The sequence below is a fragment of the Dendrobates tinctorius genome, unplaced genomic scaffold (assembly GCF_039654945.1).
Source record: "Dendrobates tinctorius isolate UK_male_01 unplaced genomic scaffold, ASM3965494v1 ptg000036l, whole genome shotgun sequence".
NCBI lineage: Eukaryota > Metazoa > Chordata > Amphibia > Anura > Dendrobatidae > Dendrobates > Dendrobates tinctorius.
The window spans coordinates 39,638,860-39,659,026 of NW_027361704.1; positions in this window are offsets into that span (position 1 = coordinate 39,638,860).

Here is a 20,167-nt window from a genome sequence, read left to right on the forward strand (position 1 = left end):
CAGGTCCAAACCTGTTCCGTCATACTCCACTCCCTCCTGTTTGTTCCAGTACCAGTACCCGCTGTGTGAACAGGTTTCTACCTGTTCTCTCATACACCACACCTGCTTGCCCTTTGTCTCAGGCGTACCTGCTTGCCCTGTGTCTCAGCCATACCTGCTTGCCCTGTGTCTCAAGCCATGCCTGCCTGCCTTGTGTCTCAAGCCATGCCTGCCTGCCCTGTGTCTGAAGCCGTGCCTGGTTGCCCTGTCTCAAGCCGTGCCTGCTTGCCCTGTGTCTCAGCCGTGTCTGCTTGCCCTGTGTCTCAGCCATGCCTGCCTGCTCTGTGTTTCAGCTGTGCCTGCCTGGGTACCAGCTGTGCCTTCTGTGCCTACCTGCCTGCCTGTCAGTCGCACCTGTCCAAGTGCTTTGTCCCCGAGTGGGATCAGCAGCCACAGTCAGACACCACCCTGGAGTGGCACCTGGCAGCTACCTGCCGCACAAGCATGACCTCACCATCAGAGGCTCCAGCGAAGACCGAGGTAGCTGTTGTAGTCACGCCCCTTCCAGGGTAGTCTGGTTTGTGGCACAGTGGGGCCACAACCACCTGGCTCGTGCCAATCTGCCAAGGCACGAGCGTGACAGTTAAACAGTATGTTCATGTATACCCCGCAGGGGTAAATGCTTGTCAGAAAATACCCTTAGTGCATGGACCCGCTCCTTTTTAATGGGAACATTTTTTTATGAGGCCCTCCTTCACCTCTCTTCCAAGGGGCATTGGAGTGCCTCCAAATTTTTGGCAGCCCTTGGATTTACTGCATAGGCAAACTCTACGGGAGATCCACTTCCTAACAATGGGAACATTGTTTTCAGGAGGCCCTCCTTACGTCTCTTCAAAGGGGCATTGGAGTGCCTCCAAATTTTTGGCAGCCCTTTCATTCACCACATAGGCAAACACTATGGGTGACCCACTTCCTTTAAGAATAGTAAAGGCCGCCTGATGGCCCTATAAAAATAGGCTTTGTGACTTTCAGAGTCCCTCCTTCATAAATGAAACAGGATGTGTCTGATGATGTATCATACACCATAAGGTTGTAAAATGTTAAAATGCCATTAGTCAGTGAATGCATTTATCTTGTTTGAAGGCAATACTAAAGTTCAAAAATGCATCAAAAATGCTACGTGTGAACATAGCCCAAGGTGTGGAGGAGCATTTTTGTTTTTGATTATTTATTTTTGTCTTATATACAAGTTATTACCCTGGAAAGGATGTTCCTTAATATATGTCCCAGGAAAATCCATTTTGGTTTAGTTTTTGTATGTTTTATTGTGAGTCTGTAAAAGTGGCGTAAAACTCTGACAACATTGTTCACAGCAGTGACCTGGGAGTGAGAAATACTTCCAGGGGTCTTCCCCATGCTGTTCCCATGTCATTTGAGCACTGTTCACATAGATTTCCACAATTTCTGGTCCCTCTGCAGACCGCCGGGGGGGCCGCCGGAAAAATGCTCGAGTTTCCCATAGAGTTACATTGGTCTCATTGCTCGGGTCGAGCACAAGAGCATTCCGATTTGCTCAACCCGGGCAATGAGCTCCCAAGCATTTTAGTGCTCACCCATCACTAATAGTTATATGTCTCCAACTTTGTTTTGGCTACAGTGCAATGCAAATGTCTATAATTGCTAGGATTAAATAGTTTGTTGTGGAAAAATATGACTGGTCCACACCGAACAACCACAACGGGAAGGGGTTAATGATTAAATTCCCTAAAATCTTCAATACATGTAAATGCTGGAACCACAATGTCTGGTAAAATTTGTCCTGAATCAAATACATAAGGTTTGATTCATTGATTCCTTTTTTAAGTCACAATTTTTTCATATCTTGTGGTATTCATTGATTATTTTTGCACCATCTTTGTTTAAAATGGTGTACGTTTTTCATGAATTTTATGCAAAATAAAAAATGCTTTTGTTTTTGTCTAAAATCTTATGTGACCTTTTAGTTTCAAAAGTTGCATGTTCCACTAATTGTTGCAAAATTTGAGCAAAACTTTCAGACACATACATAAACTCATTGAAAGACATCAAAAGACATTGAAAAACTGGATCAAGGTCAGAGAAGAGCTACCAGGATGGTGAGCGGACTGTAAAGTATGTCCCACGAGAAATGGTTAATGAATCTGGGAATGTTTCGCTCTCTAAAAGAAGGCTAAGAGGAGACTTAATAGATGTCTACAAATGTATGATGGCATGCCACAGTGTAGTTTGATCATCCTTATTGTCATTTGCACATGGTAATACGAAAAGCAATGGAATGAAGCTGAAAGTGAGAAGATACAGATTCGATATTAAGAAAAGACTTTTGGACAGGGAGGGTGATCTATGAGAACAGGCTGACACGAGAGGTGGTGAGTTCTCCTTCAATGGATTCAAACAGAGCTAGACAGACATCATTCTGAAATGGTTTAGTGAAACCTGCATTGAGCAGGGAGTTGGACATGATTACTCACTTGATGAATCAGTCAAAAGCATCTGAAAACTTCAAACCCTGCCCATTATGGCAAGAATCAAATAGGCAAACACATACTTATTCTAATTTGTCCTTTTTTATCTATTTTATGAGGTGGAAATGTAAAACAGCCGATCCACACCAAAATCTAGACAAAAAAATGCAACATTGAATAACAATGAATAAGGTCCATGGTTGTTTTTTCCAGCCTCTTTCTCTGATTTCTCTTCTTTGATTTCTTTTAGGATATTTTTGTGGTATCTTTATTTAACTTTATATGTAAACTAGCTTCTAAATACGAGCCATCTGAAGAATGAGATAATCGAGTCATTGAGAATGCGGAGAAAGCTCCACTGCGGCTATGCTGCCTGTTATGAACGGGTCGCCGAGGAGAAAATAAAAAACAACACAAGCTAAGTCTCAGAAAACCAAAGAGGTTGGTAACTATGCAGACTGCAGACCCCTGATCCTAACACGCAACTAGCAGCAATCCTGGAGCGCTCCTACGGTGGTCCTAGACGCCTCATCACAACCGGAGAGCTAAATAAGCCTAAAGCAGGAAAAGAGGAAAACTAACTGCCCCAGAGCAGACCCCAAAGGAAAGACAGCCCCCCACATGTATTGACGGTGAAACAAGATGAAAACACAAAGGCAAGAAAATAGGCTGAGCAAACGATGGGGCCAAACTAACTAAAAAGGACAGAAAAGGAAAGACACTGTCTGCAATCTGCCAAAAACCCTACCAAAATGTCCAACACAACTGATAGCAAAATTAACCCTGAAGTCACTAGCCTTCTCCCACTATATCAGCACTCTGAAATATTCTGAGACAGAGCAAAAAGAGGCCAATCTAATAAGGGAAAAAAAAGGCAATTTGGCAAATACAGATAAATAAGAGTGGAAATTCAGCACAGCCCAGGCGGGCTGGCTGACCACACAAGAAACTGAATTGACCAACAAGAGCAAGTGTGAACATTAGCAACAAAAAAACTTAACTTGGGAAGACTGGAACAGAGCTGAGTCCAAGACCTGAGAAGCAGACTGAATCACCAGCACCAGGATAGGGTGTCGGCTGTCTTATATCCAGTCTGATACTCCAGAGATCCAATCGTTATCTTCCTCACCAGGTGGCAGATCACTACCAATTAAACCAACCTCACTACCTCCTGTCACCACCAGAGGGAGAACGGAAGGAGAACTCTCAACTGGTGGAGCAGAAAATGAGCTCATAACAGTACCCCCCCCTTGAGGAGGGGTCACCGAACCCTCATCCATGCCACCCGGCCGATCAGGATGGGCCCAGTGAAAAGCATGAACCAATTTATTGGCATGAATATTAGAGGTAGAGACCCAAGAATTATCCTCCTGGCCATAACCCTTCCATTTGACCAAATACTGGAGTCTCCGTCTAACCAAACGAGAATCCAATATTTTCTCTACCTCATATTCCATATTGCCTTTAACCAACACAGGGTCAGGAGGTGCCGCCACAGGAACTACTGGCTCAACAAACCTCTTCAACAGTGATTTGTGAAATACGTTATGGATTTTGAACGTAACTGGAAGAGCCAATCGAAAAGAAACAGGATTAAGAATCTCCAAAATCCTATAAGGTCCAATAAATCTTGGCTTAAATTTTGGAGATGCAACCTTCATAGGAATATTTTTAGATGACAACCAAACCATAACACCCACTTTAAACCGGGGACCAATGGTCCTATGCCGGTTGGAAAAACGCTGGGCCTTTTCCTGAGAGAGTGACAATTTAATCACCACTTGGTCTCATATCTGCTGCATTCTCACAACCACAGTGTACACACCTGGGCAGGACGAAGATTCCACTTGCCCTGAAGAGAATCAAGGATGAAACCCAAAATTACAGAAAATGGGTGACATCAAAGTGGCAGAATTAGCTCTATTGTTCAGCGCAAATTCTGCCAAGGGCAAAAATGAGACCCAATCATCTTGATCAGCAGATATAAAACATCTTAAATAAGACTCCAAGGTCTGGTTTGTTCTCTCAGTCTGCCCATTAGTCTGGGGATGAAACGTGGAGGAGAAGGATAACTGAATTCCCAGATTGGAACAAAAGGCTTTCCAAAATCTGGAGACAAACTGGACCCCTCTATCGGACACAATGTTCTCAGGAATCCCGTGTAACTGAACCACCTGTTGTAAAAACAAGGGTACCAACTCAGCGGAAGATGGCAACTTTGGGAGTGGTACAAGATGGACCATCTTCGAAAATCTATCACAAATTACCCTGATAACAGTCATTCTCTGAGAGACAGACAGATCAGAAATAAAATCCATTGAGATGGGTCCATGGCTTCTTGGGTACCGGCAGGGGCATCAGCAACCCACTAGAACAAGAACAGGGTTTAGACCGAGAACAAGACAAGTCCCACAGGACTGTACAAAATTCCTGACATCACGAGATAAGGCAGGCCACCAAAACGACCGACTCACCAAATCTCTGGTACCAAAAATACCTGGATGACCAGCCAATGCGGAGTAATGGACTTCAGACATCACTCTCTTTCTCCACTGGTCAGGAACATGCAATCTTCCCATAGGGCAACGCTCAGGTTTATCCTCCTGAAATTCCTCCAGGGCGTGTCTCAAATCGGGCGAAATGGCAGAAAGAACCACCACCTCACCTAGGATAGTAGTAGGCTCGGTCACATTAAGAGAATCAGCAAAGAAACTCCTAGAAAAAGGCGTCTGCCTTAACATTCTTAGTGCCCGGAAGAAAAGAGACCACAAATTTAAAATGCGTGAAAAACAAGGCCCATCTAGCCTGTCTAGGATTCAAGCGTTTGGCCGACTCCAGATAAGTCAGATTCTTGTGATCGGTGAGGACCACAAATTGATGTCTAGCTCCCTCCAACCAATGTCTCCACTCCTCAAATGCCCATTTCATGGCCAACAATTCCCGATTCCCCACGTCATAGTTGCTTTCAGATGGGGAGAACTTTCGAGAAAAGAAGGCACAGGGATTCATCTTAGAAGTCACAGGATCTTTTTGGGACAAAACAGCTCCTGCACCAATCTCAGAAGCGTCTACCTCCACTTGAAATGGAAGTGAGACATCAGGTTGCCGTAAAACTAGAGCTGATGTAAATCTCCGCTTAAGCTCCTGAAATGCTGAGACAGCCTCAGGAGACCAATTCAGCACATCAGCGCCCTTCTTGGTCAGATCAGTCAGCGGTTTGACAATACTAGAAAAATCACCTATAAATTTACGATAGAAATTAGCAAAACCCAAAAACTTCTGAAGAGCCTTCAAAGAAGTAGGCTGAACCCAATCATAAATGGCCTGTACCTTGGCCGGGTCCATTTCAATAGTCGATGGAGATAAGATAAATCCCAAAAATGAAATCCTCAAAAACACCAAAGATACATTTCGATCCCTTAACAAACAGGGAATTCTCCCTCAAAATCCGGAACACAGTCCGGACATGTTCCACATGGGAATCCCAATCACTAGAAAAGATCAAAATATCATCCAGAGAGATGATCAAAAACTTATCCACAAAGTCTCGGAAAATATCATTCATAAAGGACTGGAAGACAGAAGGGGCATTGGAGAGCCCAAAAGGCATCATCAGGTACTCAAAATGTCCCTCCGGAGTATTAAACGCCGTCTTCCATTCATCCCCGTGCTTGATGCGAATAAGATTATACGCCCCCCTGAGGTCAAGCTTAGTAAACCAGCAGGCACTCTTAACTCTGGAGAATAAATCAGACATCAGAGGTAACGGGTACTGATATTTAACCGTCATCTTGTTAAGGGAACGAATCAATACACGGTCTTAATGAACCATCTTTCTTGGCCACAAAAAAACCCCCAGCACCTAAAGGTGACGAGGATGGTCTAATATGATCCTTCTCCAACCACTCCTTAATATAGGATCGCATAGCATCATGTTCGGGTACAGATAAGTTGAAAAGCCGACCCTTGGAAAATTTACACCCAGGCATCAACTCAATTGCACAGTCATAACTCCTATGAGGGGGCAAAGACGCAGACTCACTCTCACTAAATACATCAGAGAATTCAGCCAGATAATCAGGAATATCATGAGACTGAGGAGAGGTGGAGAAAACAGGAGCGTCCCTAAGAACACACTGACAACCCCAACTCACCACAGACACAGATGTCCAATCCAAAACTGGGTTATGAGTTTGCAACCAGGGGAAACCCAGAACAATAGTATCATGCAAATTATGCAGCACCAAAAATTTACAATTCTCTTGGTGGTCTGGGGCAACTCGCATTATCACATGGGTCCAAAACTGAGGTTTATTCTCCGCCATAGGAGTAGCATCAATACCCCTCAAAGGAATACGCATCTGCAGAGGTGTCATGGACAAACCACAACGTTTAGCAAAGTCCAAATCCATCAGATTCAGAGCTGCTCCTGAATCCACAAAAGCCTTAGTGGAAAACGTGACAAGGAGCAGATCAGAGTAGTTGCCAAAAGGAACTTAGGTTGTACATTGCCCACAGCAAATGTGTGTGCAAAACGTTTCTCTCGTTTAGGGCAGACAGAAATAGTATGAGAGGCGTCTCCACAGAAAAAACACAGCTTATTACGCCTTCTAAACTCCTGATGTTGCACCCTAGACAAAACCCCATCACGTTGCATAGGTTCTGACATTTGTTCAAAAGGTGGCAGCGCCTCCCATGTAGTTTTACGTTCACGTAAACGCCGATCAACTTGAATGGCTAATGACATAGAGCCATCCAGACCAGAGGGAACAGGAAATCCCACCATAACATCTTTTACGGTCTCTGATAAACCTTTCCAAAAGAGGGCTGCCAATGCACTATCATTCCATGTAGTAAAGACCGCCCACTTTTGGAATTTTTGACAGTATAACTCTGCAGGATCCTGACCCTGGTTTAATGCCCACAGGGTTCTCTCAGCTTGATCAACGGCATTAGGTTCATCATACAACAACCCCAAGGCCTGAAAAAATGCATCCACATTAGTCAGAATAGGATTTTCAGGTGTCAGAGAAAACGCTCAATCCTGGGGATCGCCGCGCAGCAAGGAGATGACAATTTTAACCTGCTGCACAGAGCTCCCCGATGAGTTAGGCTTCAAGGCAAGAAATAATTTACAATTATTCTTAAAATTCAGAAATTTAGACCGATCCCCAAAAAACACATCAGGAGTAGGGATCTTAGGTTCAGCAGCATGTGACTGAATGAGGTAGGTGGAAATTCCCTGTACTTCAGCAGCAAGTTGCTCCACACGATCAGACAATTGCTTAATCTCCATTAGGAAAAATCAAAAAAAAAAATCCTCCTACGGCCCCAGAAAAAAAGAGGAAAAAATAAATTAAAAAAATGACACCTTTTTTTCCCTTTTTTTTAAACATCTCTTTCCTGCTTTTGAGTACCCTAGAATCTGCGGTATGGCTGGTGATTCTGTTATGAACGGGTCGCCGAGGAGAAAATAAAAAACAACACAAGCTAAGTCTCAGAAAACCAAAGAGGTTGGTAACTATACAGACTGCAGACCCCTGATCCTAACACACAACTAGCAGCAGTTGTGGAGTGTTCCTACGGTGATCCTAGACGCCTCGTCACAACCGGAGAGCTAAATAAGCCTAAAGCAGGAAAAGAGGAAAACTAACTGCCCCAGAGCAGACCCCAAAGGAAAGACAGCCCCACACATGTATTGACGGTGAAACAAGATGAAAACACAAACAAAGGCAGGAAAATAGGCTGAGCAAACGATGGGGCCAAACTAACTAGAAAGGACAGGAAAGGAAAGACACTGTCTGCAATCTGCCAAAAACCCTACCAAAATGTCCAACACAACTGACAGCAAAATCAACCCTGAAGTCACTAGACTTCTCCCACTATATCAGCACTCTGAAATATTCTGAGACAGAGCAAAAAGATTCCAATCTAATAAGGGACAGAAAAAAGAAAAAATGCAATTTGGCAAATACAGATAAAAAAGAGTGGAAATTCAGCACAGCCCAGCCGGGCTGGCTGACCACACAAAAAACAGAATTGACCAACAAGAGCAAGTGTGAACATTAGCAAAAACAAACTTAACTTGAGAAGACTGGAACAGAGCTGAGTCCAAGACCTGAGAAGCAGACTGAATCACCAGCACCAGGATAGGGTGTCGGCTGTCTTATATCCAGTCTGATACTCCAGAGATCCAATCGTTATCTTCCTCACCAGGTGGCAGATCACTACCAATTAAACCAACCTCACTACCTCCTGTCACCACCAGAGGGAGAACGGAAGGAGAACTCTCAACTGGTGGAGCAGAAAATGAGCTCATAACAGCTGCCATTCTTTATTTCCGGCAGAGCAACTTCAGGAAAGCTCCCTGCTTGGTGGTAGCGCACAAAATTTTATAATGAGTACAATCTGGCCATAGCCGCCCCTGGATACCTGGGTCCCAAAAGAAAAGCCCAGAATCGCTTAGCTATAATCTGCTTCTGGGGACAGTGATAATAAAGCCTGTAACAATCTGTACTGTAGAGTACAGGTATGTTGGTGCTATATAAGGAAACATAAAAAAATGCCATAAACAATAATTCCTTTTGGTCACCAGTTATCAGTTTCAGAATATCCCAATATAAAATAAGATTGGTTATTTTATAAAAGCGGCGAGGATGAACAAATAAAGATATAAATGTATCATCATTCTAATTGCAGCTGGTCAATTTTATTGCAGTAAATGAATGTCATTAAAAGTACAGCCAGAATGAGCACAATGATGCAATTCTGAAAGATTTTTTAACCATTTAACCTCACCCACCCACAACCCAACTCCCCAGAAAACTGTTTTCCTTTTTTGCAGTATATTATATGGAAAATGAATTGAGAGCATACGAAATTACAACTGATCTCACAAAAAACAAACTTGCATACAGTTCAGTTATGTCAAAGCAAAAAAAGGATTGGCGCTTGGAAAATAGGAGTAAAAAGCTAAGTGAAAACGGCCACAAGCTTGATTATAAAAAAAAAGTAAAAATTAGACTTCTCTTTCGGTCATGTCATATCCCATAGTCGCTTTTTACTATTTTGTTTTATGAATAAGATACTATATGATCTGAGCATTCATACATTTCTGCCATCCAGGGACAACATATCAAACTATTTGACTTCACACTTATTCAGCTATTCAGCTATAGCAACAAGGCCACTAGAATGAATTACGAAGCCCTTTGACTGCTCCCCGCATAACTTGTTATCTCTGTCACCCTTTTCAAATATGAAGAAATAGAAAGAATTATGTTCTGTAGGAGAAAAAACTGCTGATGTTTGCGGAGCAGATGTTCCACTAACGAGCAATAGATTCATACCCTCTCTCACCCTTATTGATGATGGCTCTTGAGATAGTAGTCCCATTAATATGAGAGTGGAAGAACCCAGTTATTTTTGGGATCAATATAGGTACTTATCAACACAAAGTTAGACTATTTGCTGACGGTATTGTTTTGACAAGACCACATGTGCTAAAAAGCATCTCCTGTGTCCTGGCACTGGTAAAGTGGTTTAGTAAATTGACAGACTTGGATGTGAAATGTAGTCTAAAGCTTTGAATGGCAAGATACCAACACTTATAGTGCAGGACTTTCAAAATTTTCCTTGGTAGCAACATCTGATTCAAGTCACGTGACGAGTTTTCAAATTTTTTAATTAACCCCCAGTAATTTCGAGGTACTTAGATCTGAGGTGTTCTTGCGTAAATCCAGTGTGTAAAGTTGATCATTACCGGCATGGATAATATTTTGTGCAAGAAGTGAATAATTAATAGCAGGGTACAAAAATACCAATCAAATCTGTACACAAATGCATCCCTGCCACAGAAGAAGAATCCAGTCCTAGTATTAAGGGCCACATTACAGATATTATATTAAGGCTTAAGAAAAACCTTTAGGGCCCACCAATACTGTACGACTTAAACTGACCTGAGACCATTTGTCAAATTTCTGACATTTTTCTAAATAAACGCAAAATATATCTACCTAAAGTAATCATTTTTATAAAATATCAAGTGTCATGAAAAAATATTCTCAAATTCACAGGGATATGTTGAACCATTCCAGAGTCATTGTCACATAAATTGACATATGTCAGATTTGAAAAAATGGGGGCTGGTCACTAAGGGGTTAACGATAACATGTCAACTCTAGGGAAACTTTATGACATAAAAAGCAACCAAAATATACGACCTTTCTCAGGAAGATACGAGTGTTACCTGTCTTTTATATGTATGTACTGCAAGGATTATGAACCACAATCCTGACGCCCATTTTTGGCATAGTGGTTCTCTATTTCTTGTGTGTGTTTGTAAATATACTGTACTAGCTGAAGAGCCCGGCGCTGCCCGGGCATAGTAACTAATTGTGGATAGTTATAACAAATTATAATTATCCTCCATCCCATAGTCCCGTGCCCATATACCCAACATACCTATCCTCCATCCCATAGTCCCATGCCCATATACCCATCATACATATTCGCCATCCCATAGTCGAGTGCCCATATACCCATCACACATCCTTCATCTCATAGTCCCATGCCCATATACCCATCATATATAACCTCCATCCCATAGTCCCGTGCCCATATACCCATCACGCATCCTCCATCCCATAGTCCCATGCCCATATACCCATCATACATATTCTCCATCCCATAGTCCCATGCCCATATACCCATCATACATATTCGCCATCCCATAGTCGAGTGCCCATATACCCATCACACATCCTTCATCTCATAGTCCCATGCCCATATACCCATCATACATATCCTCCATCCCTTAGTCCAATGCCCATATACTCATCACACATCCTCCATCCCATAGTCCCATGCCCATATACCCATCATACATATCCGCCATCCCATAGTCCCATGCCCATACACCCGTCATACATATCCTCCATCCCATAGTCCAGAGCCCATATACCCATCACACATCCTCCATCCCATAGTCCCATGCCCATATACCCGTTATACATATCCTCCATCCCATAGTCCAGTGCCCATATACCCATCACACAACCTCCATCCCATAGTCAACCATTATGACATCATAATGAGCGGCGGGGCTTGCAACCTATGATGAATCAGCGTCGCCATAGCAACCATTATGACATCATAATGAGGGGCGGGGCTTGATACACACACACTTTTTCCCCATTATGTAGATAGGGGCAAAATTGTTTGGTCAATTGGAGCACGCAGGGTTAAAATTTCGCCTCACAACAAAGCTTAGGACACTCTCGTGGTCCAGACGTGTGACTGTGCCAAATTTTGTGGCTGTAGCTGCGACGGTGCGGATGCCTATCCCGGACATACACACACATACATAAATACACACACTTGAGCTTTATATATTAGACTAGCTGAAGAGCCCGGCGCTGCCCGGGCATAGTAACTAAATGTGGTTAGTTATAACAAATTATAATTATCCTCCATCCCATAGTCCCGTGCCCATATACCCATCATACATATCCACCATCCCATAGTCCCGTGCCCATATACCCATCATACATTTCCACCATCCCATAGGCCTGTGCCCATATACCCATCATACATATCCTCCATGCCATAGTCCCATGCCCATATACCCATCATACATATTCTCCATCCCATAGTCCCATGCCCATATACCCATCATACATATTCACCTTCCCATAGTCCCATGCCCATATGCTCATCACACATCCTCCATCCCATAGTCCCGTGCCCATATACCCATTATGACATCATCATCACAATGGCAACCGTTATGACATAAACCTCCCCATTGCAACCTATGATGAATCAGCGTTGCCATGGCAACCATTGTGACATCATAATGAAGAGCGGGGCTTGATGCGCACACACTTTTTATGTAGATAGGGGCAAAATTGTTTGGTGAATTGGAACGCGCGGGGTTAAAATTTCGCCTCACAACATAGCTTAGGACACTATCGGGGTCCAGACTTATGACTGTACCAAATTTTGTGACTATAACTGCGACGGTGCGGATGCCTATCCCGGACATACACACACACATACATACATACATACATACATACATACACACACACATTGAGCTTTATATATTAGATATAGGATTAGCTCGCTGGCAAAGTGGGTTTAAAAGGGTTATATTAACAAAAAAGTTCACCCCTTGTGAACCCCAGATTGTGCCTTTGAAACTTTGGAGCCCCACCCTGCACATGCTCATCTCCACTTCATTCTCAGGGTTCCAAGGCCCAGATCTGAGGGTTGCAGTAGTCAGACCCCCAGCGATCAGCAAGTCATCTTCTATTCTATGAATAGGGATTACTTGATTTTTTGTTTTTGTGAAATCTTTTAATGCAGTCTGAGATAGAGACACAAAATTTCTCATCAACAGGTCTCTCCTTTTTTGTTGGGGTATATAATACTAAACACAGTATAAAGCAGTGGTCGGATACCTATAAAGCCCTTTATCAATACTTATCATTAGAAACTTTTATTCTAAGATCATCATAATCCTCCTTCTCCAAAAAATAAATCATGAATGCCAGCAATTTGTAGCCATGCTTAGCCTGCTAATCCCTTCTCTCAGGGATTCAGCTTCACTGTCAAGCCAATTCAGCCAAGTTATCAGTATGCATGTCTCTTGACATTGATTAGGATTAGAAAAGTATGTGTTGAAGCCACACAACAGCCTACATAGGGTAAATACGGTAGGGCTGAAACCAGATAGGGAAAAAAAGGTGCATTAAAAGGGTGCTACAACATCAGCATGGTCATGTGGTTAATATGCTGGTAGAGCTGCTGCAAGTGTTCTTGGCCTTTAATCCAGGTTGCTGAGTTCTTACAGAGAGAAGATGTTCTTGAATGGTAGAAGCAGTATGATTATTTGTCCCGCAGGAATGAACACTAGGGCTGCGATCAGACGGCCATAGATTCTCTTAAGAGAAAATCCGGCCAATTATGTTAATGACACTTTGCTCAAACTCTATCAAAGGTTGTTCCGAAAGTCATGTGAGTGTTCAGAGAAGATGGAGAACTTCATATCTATCTAACATGCTCTCCACACTATTTGTAACATTGTTAGTCTAGAAATTAATTTCTCCATCTTCTCCATTGTCTGAATCCACAGATGTCAGACTGCATTCAGATGACATCCATTGGCAGTGTAAGGGGTGGCGGAGAGCCTCATTGCCTCCCCTCTCTTCCATGTGCTGGTCACATGCACTTTATGCGGTACCCGGATGGTGTACCTATGTGTTAATGTCTCATTGTAAAATGTCCATGTGTATTGTTGTTGTATGTGAAGTTCCATTTAAGCATTTGTGTATTGTCATGTGTTCACTATGTTATCTGCTGTCTGTATGTAGGTTAGAGACAGCAAAGGGTTAGTTTGTGTGCTAGACTTGCAGCCTGGGAGCAGGAAGCTCCTGCTTCCTGGTCAGAGCTCAGGCAGCATGGCCTGAGGCAAGAGGCCTGCCCAGTCTGGGATAGAAAGGACCCTTGTCCGGGGCCTAAAGGCCCTGTCACACACAGCGAGATCGCTAGCGAGAGCGCTGATTTTGTGACGCCACTGTGATCTCGCCAGCGATATCGCTGTGTGTGACATGCATCAGCGACCGGCACCCCCGCCCCGGTATCGCTGATCGTACAGGAATGTCCTGGGCCATTTTTTGATCGTTGGTCTCCCGCTGGCCAGCACACATCGCTGCGTGTGACAGCGAGAGACCAACGATCAGCGACGCTGAGAGCTGGTATCCAACGTAAACAGCGGGTATCTAAGAGCCGCGTGGCTCTTAGATACCCGCTGTTTACCCTGGAAACCAGCGTGCACACCATTTACCTTGGATACCAGCTTGCTCACTGGTCCTGATCGCTGATGGGTCTGTCTATGTGACAGCTCACGAGTGATCAGCTAGCTATGTCTCAGCAATCCCATCCACGTCGGATGGTTGATGGGATCGCTGGGACATTGAAGCATGTAACGGGACCCTAAGTGTGTCCCCACTTAGGAAAGAAGGAGCCCCCATCTAGGGCATATGTGTGTCCCCATCTGGGACAGAAGAAGCCCTGTCTGGGACACATGTGCATCCACGTTTGGGACAGAGAGAGCTCACCCCCAGCTAGGGAGAACACAGGCCGCCAGGACTGTCGGGCACAGGGACTAGATATGTGCCCCACAGCTTACTGAGAGCCATGGACTTTGCTGCTGCAGCCGTTGTTGTGTCTAGGGACAGAATAGGAATCATCTGTCTCCTTTTTATTTCTAGATCTTTATTAAAATACAAGTTGCCACTGTTGGGCCCTATACAGAGTGAAGCGTGGCTCTTCCGGAAGACACCGTTCCAGTATCGAGGACAGCCGCATGACTGAGGTAACCCACTGTGATCTGGGGCTGGGACTTGAACTGTCATTTCATGTGTAAGGCTACTTTCACACATCAGGTTTTCGGCGTCAGGCGCGATCCGGCGTCGTGCCGGAATGCCGGATCCGGCAAATTTTTTGTAAAACCTGATGTGCCGGATCCGGTTTTCTGCCGGATCCGTCTTGTTCTTGACAGACAAAACCGGATCCGTCTCATCCGGTTCATCCGTTTTTCTATCCTTTTTTCGACGGATTACGCCGGATCCGGTTTTTAAAATTGACCCTTGTGGCCTTCCGAACGGGATTGGCTACTGGAAAACTATATATAGCATGTTCCTACAGCCCTTCTTTGACAGGTTGTAGAGGAGAAAGTGCAGGTTGGAGAGAAGAGCAAGTTACTGGCGAAGATGGATGTTGTCATTGGAAATATTTTGAAGAATTTGGCGGATTTTATAGCGGAGGCGAATCGTTTGAGGGTGATTGTTCTGGAGAAGGAGAGAGCGAGACAGCAGCGCATCAGGCATCGTAGACGACGTTTGTGGATCCACCCCATCACAGCCAAGATAATGACGCGTGGGGTCTATTCTACACTCTGCATGGACCTTCGACGAAACCCGGATAAATTTTTTGGATATGTTCGGATGAAAATGGAGAATTTTGATTACTTGGTGGAGCGCATTGCACACCTCATAAGAAAAGCGGACACCTATTGTCGCTTCTCTGTTTCACCCGCAGAGCGTCTGATGGTGACTTTAAGGTAAGCCACATTTATTGGATGTGATCGCATCAGAGCACACTTTCACTGCAATCTTGTTGGTGGTAGTTTGTATCTCCAAGTGTTATAGCTCAGTTTTGGTATGTAATGCTGTGATTTAAAACTATTTATTGCTTTTTAATTCCCCACAGATTTCTTGCAACTGGAGAATCCCTTTCGTCACTGCATTTCCAGTACAGACTCGGAATTTCCACCATATCTGGAATTGTGAAGTACACATGCCGTGCACTGTGGGACTCCTTAGCTGAAGAGTTTTTACCAGAGCCCACAACAGAGAGGTGGATTGAAATTGCTGACAAGTTTCAACAGATATGTCTTCTTGGGCGCTGTGGACGGGAAACATATCCGCATTGTAAAGCCAGCCAGCCAATTACAAGAAATATTTTTCAATTGTCCTCATGGCCATCGCTGACGCGGAATACAAATTTATTGCGGTTGATATTGGGGCCTATGGCCGCTCCAATGACTCTCAAGTTTTCAAACTGTCTGCCATGGGGCGTAAACTGTATGGAAACACCTTCCAGTTCCCACCACCTAGACCGCTGCCGCAAACATCTGGTCCACCTATGCCATTTGTCTGTGTAGGGGATGAAGCCTTCCAGCTGTCAGAACACCTTTTGAAACTATACTCTAGCAGAGGATTGACAAGACCAAAACGCAGTTTTTTAATTACCGCCTCACAAGAGCAAGAAGAATAGTTGAATGTACCTTTGGTATTCTGACAGCCAAATGGCGGGTCCTATTGACTGCGATCAACCTCAAGACAGAAACTGTGGACGAGGTGATCAAAGCTTGCGTGGTACTCCACAATTTTGTTATCTGCAAGGAACCCATTTCCATTGAGGACACCTCTGAAAAAACCACCTTGCAAGATTACCATGACATTACCACTAGAAGTTCTGTGACGGTTTCAGTAATGAGGGACAATTTTGCACAATACTTTATGTCACCTCAAGGCAGAGTACACTGGCAGGATGACAGAGTGTGAAAGATTTGTGCCCTAACCAAACTTGTGTACCTTCTGTACCAACAGTATATACCTTTGCCAACCAAAGTTGGCTATCTTGTCATGGTCTCTATTTTTAGCTTTAGGCCACAGGTGTGTACCTGGTTGTGTTTTATGCAAAGTATTTCACCTTTTAACAAAAGTTGTGTACATTGTTAGGAAATCATCAACAATAAACACAACTTTTCAGGTGAAATACTTTGCTTCAAACACAACCAGGAACACAACTGTGGCAAAAAGCTAAAATTTACCCACAGTTATATACCTGGTTTTGAATACCTTTTTACCTTTTAAATACCCTGTATTTAACCTTTTTTTTAAACATATTTCGCCGCAGAAAGAAATGACAGACAACCAGTGTAAACAATAATTTAACTTTTATTTAAAATATTTTTTTTTTGTAAACTGTTTTTAAAGTTAAAAAAACTTTTTTAATAAAGGTTTGAAACCAACCAAATGGGCATTTTTATTACAAAAAAAACATTATAACTCGGTGTAGTGTGGGGTGGAAATACTGCTGGAGGGGCTGCGGGACACTTCGACAATGGGAGTGTGGAGAGAGGACTGGGATCATGGTGGGGAAGGAACAGTTAGAGGTGATGGTGTGGAAAAAGCTACAGAATGGGTGGACATGTGGGAGGCAGAAGAGGTGGTGGGCGGAGGAGTGGAGGGTTGGGCAGGGACTGTAGGAGCAGATGATGTTGATGGAAAGTTGTATGGGGAAGGAGTTTGGTACGGGGAAGGAGTTTGGTACGGGGAAGGAGTTTGGTACGGGGCAGGTTGCTGGAAGTGGGGAGATGTCTGGTACTGGGGGGGTTGCTGGTACTGGGGAGGTTGCTGGTACTGGGGAGGTTGCTGGTACTGGGGAGGTTGCTGGTATGTAATAGGAGGGGGAGGATGGAAAGTGGCTGGAGGGGGTGCAGATGTAATAGGAGGGGGAGGATGGAAAGTGGCTGGAGGGGGTGCAGGTGGAGGAACTACAGTGGTGGGAGGTTGAGGTTGGGAGGTAACCTGCTGTAGAGCACCGTGGCACGAATGCATTACATGCATCTGCTGGGTAGGAGATAGTGTTGCCATGCGCTCCACAACAGACCTGAAAAAGGTGTGGTTTGGCGAAGATCTTGCTTCTGAATGCATGGTTTGCAGAAGTGTCTTCACCTCCAGAATGCTGGAGTTGATCTGCTGAAAGCCTGCGGAGATTTGCTCTGACAAGACTTTTAGACAGTTCTGGAAAGATGCATTCAGATGCAAGAACTCTGGCGCATAACTCTTTTCCTGACCCCTCTGCCGCTGCCGCCCAGTACCCGCAGGTGTACTAGAGGTGGCAGGGGCAGAAGGGTGGGGTAAAGGGAAAGCGATCTCCTCACCAGCAGCTTCATGTAATGTAGGCGGCCACGATGCTCCTGTGCTGGTGGATGGGACAGATGGGTCGAATGTGTGGGAAGGCTGGGAAGGTGCAGATGTACCGGGGCGGTTGAAGTGTCCCTCGGTGCCGGTCTCCTCAGGGATCGCCTCAGAAGGGTCCAATTGTGCAGGCTCCCGAGTGCTGCTCACCGTGCTGTGGAATAAAGAGAAAAAAAAACAATTAAAATAGTGACATGGTATGGCCCTGGCTGAAAAAAAAAAGTTACATCTAAACATTTTTTTGTCACATGTGGTGTGTAATATTTACCTTCTGGTGAGCATTGTTTCCCGGAGGAACGACAGGGCTCGTGCGTACTTGTACTTGCTCCTGCGTCCTCCAGATCCACTCGGGGCCCGCATCTCTTTATTGAACTCCTTCTTGAAACGATCCCTCACAGACCGCCACCGCTTCACAGTTCTCTCCCCTGAAACGAGAAAGGACAAAGTGGTTAGTATACAACATCAGTGTTTCCCAAACTCCAGTCCTCATGGTCCCCAGGGGTCATGTTTTCAGGATTTCCAAAGTAAATAGAAATCCTGAACACATGATCCGTGGGGACCACGAGGACTGGAGTTCGGGAAACACTGGTTTAAATCAAGCAACCGGTACTGTATATACTTACGCTCTTTAATCTGGGCCCGAGCTTCGAGGTCCTCCCAGCGGTCCACAAGGAGCAAACAGATTTCCTCCCAGAGTCATCGGGTAACGATAAGGTCAGCATGGCGGCGGTCAGCCATATTCCAGAGCGGCTCCCTTTCTCTGACGAGATCGATGAGGTGGTCCACATCGAGTCCTCCATCCTCACCGTCAGAGTCGGGAGCACGCTGTGAAGGCTGTTAAAGAAAAAGACAAAAATAACATAATTAGCCTCCACAAAAGAAATGAAATAAAAAGTGCAAAAAAACAAAGCAAAAATATTTATACTTACACGCTGGTGACCGCCGCGTTGCTGTCGCCGACGACCCTGGGAGGCACTGCGAGGACCTCTTGGCCGAGCACCAGATTGGGAAGACTAGAGAAGAAAACAAAAAATGTTATGTCTTTGGATGTAGGCATTTGTTTGCTGTGTGTGGTCTGCAGAACATTGTTTTCTATGTGTTGTGTGTAGTGTGATGTTGTGTTTCTGCGTTTGATGCAAAAAACTTACCAATTGTGAGCCCACTCCAAGTGTCTGTCCACCCCTTCCTTCTTCTTCTGGGAGCTCCTCTTCATCTTGTGATTCCTGTTTTGAAATAAAAGGCAATGAATAGACATATATTACAGAGATGATGGATTTTGGAAATAAAAACTTACCATCAAACGCTGACGATGCGAGGGAGGGCTCCCAGAAGATGATGTGCTGTCTTCCTGGTGGCCAGACTCCATGGCTGTGGGTGGTGTTCCAGCTGCTGCATCTATTGGGCGGCTGTTGAATAAAGAGAAACAAAGGGCCAATGAATATCTTGATATTCAATAGCCCTAGTTTGGAGGAATGGGGGATTTGATAATTACCGTCTCTCATCTGCTGCTGGACTCCCCTCCCGTTGTTCAGCATGCTGCTCCATTTGGGGTGGTGCTGATGGTGCTGCTGCAGATGTCTGCTGCCTTCTCCTGCTCCTGGTTCTTGGCTTGGGTGGCATGTTGGGTGTGGCTGAGGGTCCCACTGTCTTCCTTTTATATATGTCTTGTGGGCAGAGCTACTGAGCATGCTCAGACCAAAAAAACCGGATCCGGCCACCGGATCCGGCTGTCGCCGGATCAGGCACATTGCGGCGCTCATAGGCTTTCATTGTATGAAAAAGCCGGACACGCTGGATCCGGCGTGTCCGGCTTTTTCGCCGGAGACAAAAAAAGTTACAGTAGCCGTTTTTTCCAGACGCCGGATCGCGTCACATTGCCGGATCCGGCGAAAATCGGATGAAACGCATGGCCATCCAGCTCGATCCGGCTCTAATGCAAGTCAATGGGGGGGAAACCGGATCCGGCATTGCATTTCGCCGGATCCGGTTTCTGTCAAAAGCGCCGGATCGCGCCTGACGGCGAAAACCTGATGTGTGAAAGAGGCCTAAGGGGCCGGGGTACTCGCTGACCATGTTCCAGTGGACTTGCCCATGACTACCACCCCATGTGTTATGATCCAGGTTGGATTA